Genomic DNA, 15,863 nt, shown 5'->3' on the forward strand with positions numbered 1-15,863 from the left:
GTAAAATTTGGTAGTTACGTTAAGATTTAAGTATTACATTCACATTCATTCAAAGACACTCAAACGAGAGTCGTCGGACTTCAATTCAGACTCAAACGAGAGTTAATATATTCATACTAAATCTCAAGTATCGACTTGAGAGAATCACATTAATAATTAGTATATTATTATTAATTAGATTAATTTCACAATACTCGACGTCTCGGAATACAAATTCTAAAAATTATCAATTTCTTTTCCAGAATTTTTTCTTCCGAAATTCTACCTTCTAAATTACAAATTTCTTTTCCAGAGCAATTCTACCTCCCAAATACTAAAAATTACAAATTTCTTTTCCAGAGCTTTTTCTTCAGCAATTCTGCCTTCCAAATTCTAAAAATTACCAATTTCTTTTCTAGAATTTTTTCTTCTGAAATTCTACCCCCCAAATTCTAAAAATTACCAATTTCTTTTCCAGAATTCTTTCTTCCGAAATTCTACCTTCTAAATTACAAATTTCTTTTCCAGAGCAATTCTACCTCCCAAATTCTAAAAATTATCAATTTCTTTTCCAGAATTTTTTCTTCCGAAATTCTACCTTCCAAATTACAAATTTCTCTTCCAGAGCTTTTTCTTCTGAAATTCTACCTCCCAAACTCTAAAAATTATCAAATTCTTTTCCACAACCTTTCTTCAGAAATTTCACAGAAGTAACAAATTAAGCCTTAACTTCCCCAGAATCCTTTCCCCATTTCCAAAGATGCATCGCGAATCAATTAGCCATTAGGCGAACGCATGATAGATCGATACGATATTTCACACTGGATACACGTTGAATCGCGCAGCTTAGCCACGGGAATCCAGCTATAGACCGCAACGATCTTGACATCAGAATGGAAAAGAATCATTTTCATACTTCGTCCTTGACGACATTCATAGCAAAGCGAGCTCCTTTCATCGGACTCGAGCCACGCTAGCCAGAAGGAGGATCAATTGTGAAGCTAGTGTGAAAGCTAACGGTGTGTGTGCGAGGGAACGTGAAATCTTTCCTTCGAGATCCCTCAGCGTGGATCAATTCGTTCGACGTAACCTTTCCGACAGAGAGTTAGCTCTCTCCCCTTTAGAAATACAACGAGAAAGGAGGGAAAAGAGAGAGAGAGAGAGAGAGAGAGAGGTGAAGGCAGAGCGCGAACCTGGTCGAGGAGGCATTGCGTAAACAATGGAAAGCAACACGCACGCAGGCACGCATGCACGCATGGGAAAGGGGCTGTTAAGAGAGGAGGACAGGCTGCTGGGACTGGGTCAAAGAGAGAGAGGGTGAGACGTGGAAAAAAGGGGGAACTCGACCTCGCAAGAGAGGGTTGCGCCTTGACAACGCAACTCCACCGTAGAATTCGATCGTACTTCTCATTCTCTGCTGGAATAAAATTTTACGAATCATGGAGAGATATCCTTATCGGTATTGTACAGGGTAACTAATTATCTTCTCTAGTTATGGTGTTTCTTAATTCTTTTGATGCAAGATATGGCAAAAAGTGAAAGGAGTTTCATATTTGATTTAAAATTTTAGATTCCAAAACATATTATATACATTCATGTAAAAAAATACAGGTGACACCTTGAGTAAAACCGAAAAAAGTGGCATTTATAAGAAAATTGTTCTTCCATCTTATTCACCCTTTTAAGAAATTCAAATTGCACTAGCTAGTGAAAATAATTAGGTAAAACACCCTATATACTGCTATTTACCAATATTTCAGGTTGCTTTGAAATATTTGTGAGCTCCACAAGCTTTAAATTATGCATAAACATTTCCTGGTACCACCTTAACTAAAGAAGATTTGCATGGCCCATCTTATATACAGGGTGTCCAAATTTTTTCCGACCAAACTTTATTAGAATCTTCTATGGATATAAGTAAGAAGAAAATGTTATATAAACATGGGTCGTCTGAAACTTCGTTAAAAAGTTATAGAAAAAATACTAAGGGAATAGCAACAAACTTGTGATTATCATAATACAAAACAAAAATGGCATTGGAAAAAGTTACATTCAACACCTTCAACGACCTCAGATAGTAAACACAGCTCGTATAAACAAACTATACGTATACATACCGCTGACCTATTCCTATTTTGTATCATAATAATCGTACACCCGTTAGCGTTCCCCCTGCATTTCCCATTATCGTCGTAACTTTTTAACGAAGCTTCAAACCACCCATGTGTACATAACAATTTTCTCTCACCTGCACCCATAGAACACACTCGCAAAGTTTCATCCGAAAAAATTAAGACACCCGTTATACAGTATCTTAGAGACATTCACCATGTCACAGACGAGAGCTACTTGAATTTCAATCTTCGCGGCAGTTACAATTAATTTCCAACGCGAAAAATGTCCGTTTAACACACGGCACAGTTAAAAGGTCGAGTCTCTCACCTGGGACAAGTTCATAAATATTCCAATTGAAGCTACATCATCCAGGTGTAAGCATGATCCTTGTCAAAGAGAGACGTTCGATAGATTTCACAAGCTGTCGCAGTAATTACTCTCGTCGCGAGGATCTAACGTGTGACACACGCTAATACCAGGGAAATGGGAGATTTGAACGCGTGATAAGCGAGATTCTTCCAAGTAAAATACATCCTACAAAAACACGCGCGTGCGTGCGTGTATCGCGAAGTATCGTACAGGTTGCGTTAATGAATTCCATATGTAGCGCGATTAATACACGATTACCGGAGAGTGAGACGCGTCGCGATGTCCAATTAGGGGGATGATTTATCGCGGGATCGAGAGTCACAGCGAGAGAGACGATTTCTACACGCCGATCGTCATAACTCTGCCGCCGCGGCGTTCGAACAAAAGCTACGAAATTCCCTGGCAATGTTCCACTGGCTAATTATCACTGTTCGCTGCGGTCGCGAGTACCGCGTGCGCGCGAACTATACCCGCCGCGATCAATCAATGACAGAGGCAATCGCGCTCGATACCGTACGAACAATTAGCGGCCTGGTATAATATCGTTGCATAATATCGACGTCACGTGCGTCGAAAAGTTGCCTTTCTCCTCGCTACGTGTCGATCAACCACGGGCGAGCGTTAATGTTTATCGATGGAATTTCTCTTTCGTACACGATGACACACTTTACGCTAATTCGGCGTTTCGACGTGTTCTTTCGTTTGCTTCGCGAGTAGAGGAATGATAAGGTCTTGGATAAACACCAAGGGGGAGCGTTTCACTTTTGAATAGGGAAGTATTGGGAAATTGGTGTAGCTGTGTGTCACTGAAATTGTGTTACGTTGTATTGCGACTTGGAGAGAGGAGAGATAACGCCAGAGAGTCTTCGACGTCTGAACAAAGAAATATTCGGAAATTGGTATCGATGTGAATCACAGTGTCACCGAAATTGTGTCACTGTTGTATCTTGGAGACAGGGAACTAATAATGTATCGTAGCTTTAATTGCATTGCTATAAAACTGGTTCAAACCTTCACTGATTTTAAGAACTTCCCGACTGCGAAAGGAACCCGGTGTATAGTCTGTGGAAGAAATAATAAGATCGTAAAATCGATCAGGTGTCAAAGTTTGCACATATTGACAGGCGTCGACAGAAACCTGAGAAGATAAGGACCCGAAACCTCAGTCAGAATTAATTTCTTCCACCGACTATACACGCGAGACTTTCATCTTCACCGAAAGTGTACAGCACTGGGACTCTCGGATTCACCGAAAAACGAGATTTTTGACAGAAAAGTCTGACAATATTGACAAAGGCCGGCTAATCCAGATCGCCAAATTTACAACTCAGAAATCCTTCTCCCTCGAACTTACGAAAAAAACGATAAAATACACATATAAACGTGCAGAAGATTCTGAACCGTCACTTTGAATACACTGTTAAAGGGTTATACAACTTCCTCCTCGAGCATCTTACTCGAGCACAATACAACGGAAACAATCGGCCAGGCGGGTTCGACGTTGCGCACCTGATAACAGAAGATAGTTGACAGCGGTCTGGAGGAGCTCGAATCCGGCGAGCATGACTTATCGTCCAGGTTGCAGGAGATAGTAGTGCCGCTGGCTCATGTTACTCGCGATCGCGCGTGTACGCGCGTTCCACGGGTCGCTTCTGCCAAAGGATCGCGATCAATCTCCCCTTTTGTTCGTCGTTGGATCGGAAACGCCGGCAGCGCCGCGTGAAATCGAACAGACCGCGTCCATCGATCGTCGCCCATGCAAATCGCGTTGCCCTCGATTCTCTTACACTCCAAGGTCGTCGCCGCTGCCACTACTATTAACGACACCTATATCGATATATCCTCGTGATTTCTTCATCGATATTTCTCATAGTACTCGTCGACGAGACATCGTTTTCTCTCTGTTTTCCGTTCCAAGTGATGTTTTTAAAGGGAACTTTTTCGAGGCTTTAAAAAAAGTACGAATAATCGTGGGCAAACGGAAGCGGCTGTCGACCGCGTTACACTCGCAGTGACGCGCATCGGTTGACTGAGGCACGCTCGGGCCCCGCTTAGGGCCCTGGCCCATTGCTGCCTGCCACACAGTCGAGTTCTGCCTGCTGGTAGTCGCACACGCGCCAACAGGGGCTTCTGAGGCGCAGCTTGCTAAGCAGACGGTCGCCTCACCTGCGTACCGATGCCTTTTGTTCGAGCCGCCCCTCTCTCACTCTCTTTCTCTCTTTTTCTCCTATGCTAGTAGAGTCCCCTACCTCTTCTCGGTGTCCTTTCTAGCTACCGGCCGTTTTTCGTCTACGTGCCTCGTTTGCGTGTCTCTCCTGCGGGCACCCTCTCTCGTCGTTCTTTCGTGTTTTTAAACTCTGGATCGAGGCTTGATTGAGCCTTGATTAAACCTTGGATCGTTCGAATGTGTCTACGAAGAGGAGTCGATTCGATTACCGGCGTGTTTGAGATGTAAATGGCGGTGTTTGAGTCAGTTCGATGGATCCTAGAGAGAGATTTAGTATTCGTTAGGAAGAATTAATTCGGTGATTAAAGAAGTGTGTATACGTTTTGGATGGATTTTGTAAATTCCTGAAACATCTGAGGAACTTTGTTACAGGCTTGCCGTTTCTTCCCACATTTCTCTGGCTTTCGATCTCAGATCAGTTGGACGTTCGATCAAGCAGCCATAAAGGCAACTATCGCGATCAATGTATCAAGCCTGTGTTTATGGAAATGTGTGCGTGCGCGCTGTCCATAAAGGATCGAGCGTGTGTTATTACGGTGTGCAGTTAGCCGGCACACGCCTCAACGGATGGCGGGTTGGTGCACCTGTTTCAGAAAAAGGATCTGGTTGGACCACCTTACCCTTCGATTTTCTCCTCCTTAGTCTCTCTCTCTCTCTCTCTCTCTATCTTCCTTCCATCGTTTTCGCCAGAAGCCTCGACTGACCGTTGTTCCCCTCCCTCGTTCGTCGTATTCTCCCGATCGAAATTCAATGAGACGATCACGGACGATCGTATTAGCCGGGCTAGCAGAGGTTGCTCGAGAAATTAGGTTTCCGACTGCACCATCTTGGATCCAGACAGATGAGCTCGGCCGTTTTTGCCCGACAAAAAGTCTCGACTCTGCGCGACCACTCTCTCTCTGTACCTGGACTGTCTCTATCTTTCCCTGGACTTTGTTGTGTCTTTCACTCTCTCTTCTCTAGACTCTGTTTCTCACTGCTCTCTGTCTCTCCCAGACTCTGTTGTATTTTTCTCTCTCTCTTCTCTCTCTCTCTCCCTAGACTCTGCTCTCTATATCTCCCTGGATCTGTCTTTCTCTGCTCTCTCTCCTTTCTATCTCTCTCTGATCTGTCTCTTTCTGTCTCTCCTCTCTTTCCCCGGATTTTCTCTCTCTCTCTCTCTCTCTCGTGTTCTCCGCGCTGTCTCGAGCGTATCGTTCGCTTCGTGATTCGAATGGAATCTCCGTGTGCCATCGTACATCTTTCTCTCTCCCTCGATCTATCGCGACTTAGCTCTGCTCGAGGAGAATGTGTAACGAGTGCCTTCTACACTCGTCGTACTCATTCGATTCTCTCCTATCGTGTATTCGAACGATGCGCGTCCTTGTAGAATACACCAGGGATGAGCGACGATCGCGAGGAATATTGCGGGATTTTATAACGAGTTTCTCCCGTGACTCGACGACCGTCACGGCGCTAAGAACGTAGCTCTGGTTAACGACGGCCGATTACTCGCTCTCGGAGTCTCTAATGAGAGTCCGATTGTATTTACAAAATGCTTGCGCAACAATGGACGATTGTTCTGCGCCGCGAACGAACATAATTCTACGCCGCTCTAAACCTTCGACTTTCGTTTAATTGATTACGAGACAGCGAGCAAAGTGGCTGTTATCTACTATACGTCTCTACCGTGCTACGTTTATTGACACAGAACACACACACAGCTTAGATCACATTTACAAACCTAGAATAAAACGACGAGGTAGAAACTTCTCCTCCGATAAAGAGAAACGAGAATTTAATCGAGACATCGCGTAACAGATATCTCAAATATTTCTCAGAAGTGAAAAAAGATTGCAACGGTAGGTATACCTTGGTGAAGTGTATTCGAAGAGGTAGGAAATGGTCTGGTTACCGAGATAACGAGATTATCGAGGCAAATGGGCTTTTAACGAACCCGAATGGAAATCCTCGTGGACGTGGTGTGTCCGATAGGACAAAAGACGCCGCCGAATAGGGAAAACGATGAGATTGATCGTTAAGGTGACCCAGATTTCGCGGAAACGCAACAATGTTCTGGCTCGCTAGCCACGTTACCTGGAACACCGCCTCGTTGAAAAGTCCCCGTGAGTCAATCGTTCGTTGCACAATCGATCGATGACAGCCGGGCTTCGTTGCTCGGTTATGACGGTTAATTTGCATCCGTCGAAGGATACCAAGAGACAAAGGGGAAAAATCTGGCGTGTCTCTGATAGATCTCTGTTCACACTAACAGATCCAAACAGAGCCTCTTAAACTAGAGGGTGACTCGAGAGAAATGAGAAATTACAGCTAATATCGCCGAAGCAGAGATGATAATAACACGGTAGATTTCAATAAAGAACTAGGACAAATGGAACCCGAACACACGTCTACGGAATAGAAAGGAAGAGCGAGAAAAGCGAGGAGAAACGAAATCGACAGGTGCCAGAGGCAACGTCGACCCAGTTTAGGGGCTCCCTAGGGCGGCCTAATGCGAAATCGCCTTAAATGAATGCTACAACGGGGGATCTGATTCGAGCTTATCTACAACTTCGTCTCCGGTGTTTCTCTATTTACTCGGTCGACGTTTACACGATTACGGGCTCTCTGATCACCTCTACACCTGTCTATCCTACTGGTAGAAGGCAAACTTGTCCGAAACAATTCCGCAGTTCCAATTACACGGCGAGGTGAAGAAGAATTGAACGGAATATCTTTTTTACAATTTACCTGTTTAACAGTAGGTTTACGGGACGCGTGGTTTTGACGCATATTACAAGGAAAATTACAGGAACTAGATTTCTCTCCTACCACTTATGATTATTATAAATTTCACATAAATATCACATAGTTTCGTTTATAAGTTAACAGTGTATAATATGTTGTTTTTAAAGAAAATCTGCGGTTTCGTAGAGGTAGGTATATAAGAAATGTCCGTAAACCTAGTGTTAAGCATAATATTATATTATGCTTATTATGCTTTATTATAATTTTTTCTTAATTCAAGATAATGTCTAGTTATCTATGATGTTAAAATTCTAAATTTGAGGCACACTACCATGGTCCCATCGAGGAAACAATCTCCGGTCACAGGTGACCAACGCGGCAGTGAACGTGTTGAGCAATCTCTCTAGCCGAGGTTCGCGAATAATCTCACGTTTATTAAGTTACAGTTACAGGGGGAAAGTCCCGTGTAACGAGACAAATTGTCGACTGATAACCGTCGAAAAACGCCATGGCTCGTTAAACGAATCGTTCCGTGAGCAAACATCAATGCCGGAAACGTAGAAGAAGGGAGAGAGGTTGGTTGCTCGTAGCCACGCATCGACGTATTTATTAAGGAGGTCGGCCCCGGGGCGTCGTAAGATCTCGAAGGACGGAAGCTCCTTTCAGTGGAAACCGGAAGTTGCCCGAACTCCGGCAACTCTTGCCGAGGCTGAGGAGAACCACCCTCGCACTTGCGGCTAACTTTGCCAGTTTCCCAGCCGAGGGGAGTTCCGAGGGGAGTCCCTTGGCTGCGAATCGCGAATCAAGAGCAAACATTTAACTGGCGCTCGCGACCGCGAATCTAGCTGATATCGCGAAAGAAACCGCGCTGACTAATGAGAGACGTCGCTCCGTCGCCCTCCTCGCGGATTTCTTCCCCAGTTTTGCCCAGTTGATTCTTCCACTAATTAGAAGATTAACTTGTAGTAGATGATAGAGCGAATTTTCAACTATGTTTCGCGTGTGTGCGCTGTTTCCGATGGGAGATTGGATGGTAGTTTGTGGTGGAAGGGGTGAGGTACCGTAAGGGTGGTTTAACACGAAACGCTCGCTACTTTTCATTTTATACTGTAATATTATTAATAGTTGATTTTTCTGTTTCTAATCTTTTCATTTTTAAAATTTTTGGTGTAGATTATTACTCGATGACCCACCGTGGGCCACACTATCTATGTATTCAATCATTTTTGTGTCTGATAGGTCACGTTGACAGATGAGATCATCCTTCGATGACCCACGGTGGGTCACACCATCTATTCGATCTTTTCTGTCATCCATGTCAAAATGACCCGTCAGTGGATCATATTGAAAGATGAGAACATCGCTCGATGACCCACCGTGGGTCACAACGTCTCCAATCTTTTCTGTCATACACACCGAAAATGACTTATAGACGAATGTCGTCGGCAAACGAAAGCATCCCTCGATGACCCACGGTGGGTCACAACGTCTCCAATCTTTTCTGTCATACACACCGAAAATGACCCATAGACGAATGTCGTCGGCAAATGGAAGCATCCCTCGATGACCCACCATGGGTCACAGCATCTCTCCAATCTTTTCTGTCACCCATGTCAAAACGACCCATCAGTGGATCATATTGCCAAATGAGAGCATCGCTCGATGACCCACCGTGGGTCACAGCATCTCTCCAATCTTTTCTGTCACCCACACCGAAAATGACTTATAGACGAATGTCGTCGGCAAACGAAAGCATCCTTCGATGACCCACCGTGGGTCACCCAATCCCAAACGCTCCTTCTTTCACCAATAATCCCACGCTTCGCTGCTAATAAAAAGGCAAGCCCTCATATCCACGAAGTACCAATTTAAACTAAAAAAGGACCAAGTTCAATCGTACTCTAGCATTTCTGCAACACCGAAAACACACAGCTGTGGTAACATCTGAGCTACAGGCACGTGACAGGTGAACAATATTGTCGCGATTCTCGCGTGTACTTATACGTGTATCGCGTGGCGCAAGCACAAAAGCAGCTCGGAAAGGTACCCAGAAAAATCCTCTGGACATACGTTCTCCCGTTGATAAAGCCGTATTCGACACACGTCGATGCCTTCGTTCGCCGGCTGTTCGGCCAGTATTTTACCCCCGTTTACCGCGCAAACCACTAACCAACGGCTCTCGGCGACCGCCACGCTCCGCCACTTCGAGACTCGATATCTCGGAACTGGGTCAACCGAATGATGTTCCATCAAGCCGTGCGTTCCACGGACGGCCAGGTAAAAAAAAAAAAATTATACACCATCCTACTGCTACAACAAACGCGCGCACACATGTCGTGAGACACGAAAATTCACAATACATATATATACACACACTTTGTTTATTTATTTTCACTTGGATACGATGGCGGGTCGTTGACCTAATAATATATTGATTTCGGCGGTGTGCTCTGAACGGTCGATTGACCAGCAATTGCTAATCATTTGAGTAAATTCGATAGAGGGGGTAATATAGGCGGGAGATATTAGATTACGATCCTCGTAATGGGGTTAATGTGGCCATTCACGGCACCGCGTAAATTGTTCTTGGGAATTCGAACGTTAATACGTCCCCTAATACGTACCAAATGCTCCGCGATCTGATTGAATTTTTCAACCAACCTGACAACCGGTCTGCGTAATTATAGCTGAAAGCATAATGGAATGTTTGACGAAGAGGAGAGGGAGAGAGAAAGGTACCGTAAAAGAGTTTCTCTCCCTTTGAGAAACTGAGGGAACGGTTGAATCGCGCGGAGGTGAGGTTCGCAGCGAGCGGAAAGTTTTCCGCTGAGAAGTTGGCGCGCGCGCTACTCGTCGTCCTTTGCCGCATAATCGCGCGGTGCCGCGAATAAATTAACGGGAGCGCGTCGACGCTCGCAGATTGATGGCACACCAGACTGTGGCCGGGATCGGCGGATTGCTTTCGGTTTGGCATTGAGCTTAACCCGCGCTTTAATCGATACGCGACCGAAGGTCGTACGCTTCCGTGGCGTCTCCGCCTTTTTGCCTCCGCGCGCGCGATTCCAAAGGGAACACGCGACGGGCTCGCGTGTGTACGTCTCGAGTCGATATCGCGATACGAACGCGATCGAATTCCAAATAGGCGATCTTGAAATTTGAAGGTGGGTACACCGTGAAGCCTCGGGAAAATTACAACATCAACGAAGTAGAAGCTTGGCTGAGTATGCGGAGGTTCGAAGTCGGTATATGAAAATCCACTCGCGTCACTTTCACCATTAGGAAACGTATTAGGTCATAGCATAGGTAATGCTGCTTCTTATCTTGGTAAGATGTTCGTACACATTGAGAGTAAAAATTTCTTTTAGGTTTAATTTACAATCTGTAGCGTGTTTAACCCTTGTATAGGCAACCAGGTAGCTGAATAAGGTAAAGTTGCCTAATGTGAGACCCATTTCTTAAGGGGGTCTTCTAGTGTGACGGCCGTTTTTTTAGGCCTTTTTTGCTAATTTATTGCAGAAGTACGGTAACAGTTGTTAACACGAGCTTTATTCCTATGTATTTACTTGTCCTCGAAGAATTGTTACAAATTTTTTTTTGCTGAAAAATAATTAAATATGGTTGCTGTGGAACACGTCAAACAGGAGCATGAAAAAAAAAAAGTAGGTCCATGGTTGGCATAATTTGAGCTGTTCTGCTTATCAAAAATTAAAAAATCCAATTGATTCTTATTTAGCATGCATGTTGCTACGGTCGGTAGTAGAATAAAAGAAAAATATTGAAAATTTAAAAAATGCCGGCACTTTGAATACGAAGTATCGTCTTTCAGAGGCTCTAAAAATCAGAAAAATACATATTTTGGCATAATTCTACTACCGACCATAGCCTAGATTGGTTCCTAGAAAAACGCGTTTAAGTTTTCAGTGCAATTTAGGTTCTCCCTATCGCCGGCCTTTGATGTGTCACATTAAACGAGCTATAACTTCGTTATTTTATTGAATACAACTATAAAACTTGAGGAGTACATTCTTAAAGAGCTGTACTTTCGATATATGCAAAAAAATAAAAATCGATTTTTTCAAACCGTCACACTAGAAGACCCTGTTCGGTTGTAAAACCCTAAATTTGTTCAAGGCGAAGGTCTAGGCGACACGGCTCGCAAATTTACAATTATTTAGGAAAAAGACCCTGTTCAGTTGTAAAAACCTAAATTTGTTCAAGGCGAAGGTCTAGGCGACACGGCTCGCAAATTTACAATTATTTAGGAAACCCTCTCATCTGGCCACCAGAAGCGGCAGCCTGCCGACCGACCAAATGAACCAGGACTCGACCCTACAATACAACAAATATTTAACAACAATACCCCCACCCTCTCGACAGGACAGTCACCCCCGGAATACTCACAAAATCCAATCAACACTCTTCAACCACCTCCACTACACATTTAAACAGCGAATAAAAGCACACAGCAAGTTGATAAAATAGCACGCACAGACTTCGATTTTAGTATTACAAGCACCAACAGTCACTTACACATTAGCATACACATTCGATACAGACACTATTATTGTAACATATCTGGTTAACTATTTTAAATACAAGTATATCGTTGTTCAACATTGTATGATTACTCAAAAATTCAATACAGTCTACTACGTATCCATCGCATCCGTCGAAAGACTTCACTGAAGATTGCAAAATTAACAGTTCGAAGTCCGCGTCATCAAACCGTCGCAAATTCTAACGTCGACGCTGTGACGCGACCAAACAGACGGTGCAGATTCTAAAATGAGGATTCCCAAGGTGAACTTGATTCGAAATGAAGTGATATCTGGTGAACTGAAACTTCACAATCGTTCCAATATTAATTTTCATTCATTTATCGTTCTTCTCTCGGAAGAATCGAGGGTGCAGCTTCCAAAACGAAGATTCCCAAGGTGAACTTGATTCGAAATGAAGTGATATCTGGTGAACTGAGACTTCACAATCGTTCCAATATTAATTTTCATTCATTTATCGTTCTTCTCTCGGAAGAATCGAGGGTGCAGCTTCCAAAACGAAGATTCCCAAGGTGAACTTGATTCGAAATGAAGTGATATCTGGTGAACTGAGACTTCACAATCGTTCCAATATTAATTTTCATTCATTTATCGTTCTTCTCTCGGAAGAATCGAGGGTGCAGCTTCCAAAACGAAGATTCCCAAGGTGAACTTGATTCGAAATGAAGTGATATCTGGTGAACTGAGACTTCACAATCGTTCCAATATTAATTTTCATTCATTTATCGTTCTTCTCTCGGAAGAATCGAGGGTGCAGCTTCCAAAACGAAGATTCCCAAGGTGAACTTGATTCGAAATGAAGTGATATCTGGTGAACTGAGACTTCACAATCGTTCCAATATTAACCCTTTGCACTCTTTGAGGCGACTGAGAAGCGACATTATATTTACCATTAGAGGCAACTCTAAGGATGGTATTTTCCAAGACAGCAGGTCTATGGGCCACCGTTTAGAGATCTCAGCAGTGAAATAGTTCGATTTTCTTCTACTTCCTCGTAGAAGAAAAGGGCCTTCGAGTGCAAATTCATTTATCGTTCTTCTCTCGGAAGAATCGAGGGTGCAGCTTCCAAAACGAAGATTCCCAAGGTGAACTTGATTCGAAATGAAGTGATATCTGGTGAACTGAGACTTCACAATCGTTCCAATATTAACCCTTTGCACTCTTTGAGGCGACTGAGAAGCGACATTATATTTACCATTAGAGGCAACTCTAAGGATGGTATTTTCCAAGACAGCAGGTCTATGGGCCACCGTTTAGAGATCTCAGCAGTGAAATAGTTCGATTTTCTTCTACTTCCTCGTAGAAGAAAAGGGCCTTCGAGTGCAAATTCATTTATCGTTCTTCTCTCGGAAGAATCGAGGGTGCAGCTTCCAAAACGAAGATTCCCAAGGTGAACTTGATTCGAAATGAAGTGATATCTGGTGAACTGAGACTTCACAATCGTTCCAATATTAACCCTTTGCACTCTTTGAGGCGACTGAGAAGCGACATTATATTTACCATTAGAGGCAACTCTAAGGATGGTATTTTCCAAGACAGCAGGTCTATTAGAGTTCTGTAATGGAGATATGTTGGGGTCTCGTATTAGGCTACTTTACCCTACCGATTTTTGTATTTTTCTTTAACAATTTTGTATGTTCCTGTGAAGGTATAGTGAAATCGCTGTGAATCCCCACTTCTTGGACATTTTCACGTCGATATAGGTACATACTTTTCCAAAATAAAAAATTAGGCAAACAATTTTAAATATTAAAGCTTGAAACCAGGGTGAACATTTGGTTGCCTACACAAGGGTTAAAGGTGAGCCATTGGTCCATACCATATTGCTGAATGATTAGTTTTGAAAAAGAAAAATAGGAGAAATCAACCAATTGAATTGAGAATTAATACCGCATCTTCCATATTCTTCTGACCACTGAATTACCATCTATTTCCTTCACTAGAAAACTTTTCTATTTTCTCATATAGAATCACCTTCTACTCTGTATACAATACGGTTTTCTTTCACTCTCTTCTTTCAACGATCTCAACAACTCAGCCTGTTTGGTGATCGGCACCTCCCACATTTCCTAGCGATTCGTTCGTCAAGTAACAATCAGTTTATCTATCATTCATACACATATGCAAGCCTGACAAGCCTGATCGGCTGATCGGTCAGCGATCTACGACAAAAGAATCGACTTCATTAGTTCCGAGAGTGTTCAAATTTGGAGCAAATACCAAGGAGAGATCCAAGACGAAACAGATGAACATCAAGCTCGAAACAATCGTCAAGCTATAAAACACTCGTTTCCATGGGACCAGCGAAGCCAAAGATCCATTAAAATTCCGTCCTCACCTTTCCCACGTGAACCAATAGAAACGAACGAAACGGAGAACCGAACAGCCAAACGAGAATAAGCATCGTCGAGGCATCGGTAAAGGAAACGTTAAACGAGCCCGAAGAGTTTTTAATCGAGCCGCTTTGCATTTCCTTCCTCTACTCTCTCCCTCGCTGTTGCTTTCCTCGTTTTATCCCCGACGACGACGACGACGACGACGATGCTCGACGAGGAGAGAAAAAGCGAAGATACTCGTCGGTTCGGCTCATCGTTGACTTCCGCTCGATTTACATTCGAGAGCCAGCTCGATATCTGCCTTATGAATAACCAGCCCGGCTCGGCTCAGATCCTAAGCAAAGGGTGAACATCTTCTCTCTCTCCTCCTCCTACCCTCTCTTACTTCATTCTCCCTCTTGCCCTTTGCTCGCATCTTTTCATGTAAGATTTCCCGAGGAAAATCCTTTCCGTAGACAGCATACCGCGGTCGAAGGAGAAACGGGCGCAACGGCTCGGGGAGGCAGCAGGAAGAATCTGAATGGCTCGTCCCTATTCACCTAAAACTGGGGATATAAAATAAATTTCGTGGGCTTAGACGGCCCGGTTTGCCGGCAAACCTTGCACTGAATGCCAACAACCACCGTGAAAATATATAGAAAGGATAGGGGAGAAGGGGTTCGGAAGAAGGGTTCCACAGGATGTTCTTGAAAGGTTCGTTTATATCTTGGTAACTGGGAATTATTGAGAGAAAAGAATTCCCTTCGCGTTCTAATTGCTAAAAGAGCCCCTCCAATTAAGACGGAAAGAAAAGGAGCGTCTCTTTTCTCTGTCTTTCCTCTGTCAGCTGACGCTCTATGCGGTCGCGTTGCTCTTAATTAACTCCTCGACGCATGACAATTGTTCCGAGTGAAAACAGAAGGAAAGGGGGGGGGATTGTTGCATTCAATAAGATTCGAAGGATAGGCTTCAATCGAGATGGACGAAAGCCAAAAGGGAAGAGGTGGAGGACTGTGGATAGACGCGATTTGCCACGCGTGCCGCCGCCATTATCGAGGGAAGTAACGGCGGAGAAAAGTGTAGCGGCAGGTGAAGTTGTTCGACTTCTGTTTCAGCGACACGAGAGTTTTGACACATGACACATTTAAATTTTCAAATTTCGGAATATTCTGATATTTAAATTTTCAAATATTAAATTTCTCAAATTTCCGAATGCAGATATTTAAATCTTCAAATACTTAAATTTTCAAATTTTCAAACATTCAAATACATATTTAAATTTTCAAATGTTCCAATATTCAAATATTTAAATTTTCAAATTTCTAAAGCATTCTACTTCGCCAGAAATGCCCAGCATTAAACCATCAGTTTTCCCGACAAAACGAGACTTTCACATACTCCCTCGTTCCATCTTACCCACTGCACGGTCCCAAACAAAAGAAAATTCGTACACTACTATACAAAACACAAAAGACCAAACTTCTCGAAAATTTACAACTCAGACTTTCTCTATTTCCCAACCTTAACAAACCCTTCCCCCTTAAACCCACAAATTCAAGCATCACCCTTAACAAT

At 43.4% G+C, this 15,863-nt stretch overlaps 1 protein-coding gene across 1 annotated transcript in view; it reads right to left on the reverse strand.

The window, feature by feature from the left end:
• The window catches only part of LOC108571951 (AF4/FMR2 family member 4), a 102,543-nt gene that overhangs the window by 40,327 nt on the left and 46,353 nt on the right, over positions 1 to 15,863 (reverse strand). The window lies entirely within an intron of this gene.

Source organism: Habropoda laboriosa, unplaced genomic scaffold (assembly GCF_001263275.1).
Source record: "Habropoda laboriosa isolate 0110345459 unplaced genomic scaffold, ASM126327v1 scaffold10, whole genome shotgun sequence".
Lineage (NCBI taxonomy): Eukaryota > Metazoa > Arthropoda > Insecta > Hymenoptera > Apidae > Habropoda > Habropoda laboriosa.